Source organism: Odontomachus brunneus, unplaced genomic scaffold (genome assembly GCF_010583005.1).
Source record: "Odontomachus brunneus isolate Ranch 3 - 2012 unplaced genomic scaffold, Obru_v1 Obru_scaffold_061, whole genome shotgun sequence".
Classification (NCBI taxonomy): Eukaryota; Metazoa; Arthropoda; class Insecta; order Hymenoptera; family Formicidae; genus Odontomachus; species Odontomachus brunneus.
Genome location: NW_022639511.1, coordinates 1,793,596 through 1,794,918, shown reverse-complemented (window position 1 = coordinate 1,794,918; position 1,323 = coordinate 1,793,596). Strand labels below are relative to the sequence as shown.

At 33.9% G+C, this 1,323-nt stretch overlaps 1 protein-coding gene across 2 annotated transcripts in view; it reads left to right on the top strand.

Moving 5' to 3' along the window:
• LOC116846151 overlaps positions 1-1,323 on the top strand; it is a 24,508-nt gene that overhangs the window by 7,904 nt on the left and 15,281 nt on the right. The gene's annotated exons all lie outside the window — the stretch shown is intronic.

The following is a 1,323-nucleotide window of genomic DNA, read 5'->3' as shown; positions in this document are numbered from 1 at the left end:
CTGTTGCGAATAAAAGAACGCACCCATAGAATGGACTGCTAAATGGGGGTAGGAACATATATATAGCGTGTTCGACTGGCCCTGAGTTAATCGCTCCAAGAGCGATTAATGACGTCATAAGTCTCTACTAGCCAATCATAAAGCTTATAAGTACTTGTTTGACCAATAAACGTAGACTGAATAACCCAGAACGGGTAAATCCAGAGCCAGTCAAACATGCTAACAGAGTGAGGGTGCCTCCCTCGGCGTAACTTGCGTAAGCGTAACTTGCGCCAACCAATCATATCATCTCATTTAAGTATCAGTTTTCGCCTAGTTATTTTGTGCTCTTTACGCTATTTTCGTTACGCCAAATCCAATTTTTGGCTGTATTATATAGTAAGCGTATCTTTTAGTGTCGTTTGAACTAAAAGATATGATGAAGTGGATATTATCACATTAAAAAGTTTTGCAAAGCAATAATAAGAAATGGATAAGAATCAAATCAGGATAAGTTAAGAAATAGCTTTATATCGAGTTTATTATATAATGTTGTAATAGCGTTCTGTCATATTTGATTCACTACTCAGGGCATGTCAATACAAAATTTTTTTAAGTTACATTTCAATAGATATCAATTTTCCTATCAATAGAGTGTTCGTGTTGCTTGCATTTTTGCATGTAAAAGCTTTCCCATACAGCACAAAAGCTTGCAGTTACGTTGCAGGAACGTTACATCACTTCAAATTTCAACGTAACACATTGCAGAAACATAGCATAGACATGGAATTGTAACATTTCATCGGAAATGTTAAAACAACATTGCAGAAACATTATAAATAATTAAAAACTATAATGCTACCAGGTCTATAAATATAAAATCGGAATTTGCCCATAGATGGCCCTAGCTGTCAATGTAGTTACCGTCAAACCGCGTCATTGGCGCCATTTCCTTGTTGACATCTCTGACAAAGATTTTCAACTCACAACAATACAAGTTTCATACAACAGCATAGTTTGTAATAGCGTTGAACATGTCGAATTTTGTGCCTGGAAACAACGATTTGCGGACAGCATTGATTTTCTGTTACCATTTCCCTTATAGAAATATTATACTAAGAATCATTGATAATTACTTATTATCCAGTATTTTTAATACTGGATAATAAGTAATTATCAATGATTCTTAGTATAATATAGTATAATATAGTATAATATAGTATAATATAGTATAAAAATAAGTAATTATCAATGATTCTTAGTATGATATTTCTATAAGGGTTGAAGAAAACTGCTGCAGAATCGCATCGAATGCTTGTCGAAGCTTACTGTGAGCATGCTCTT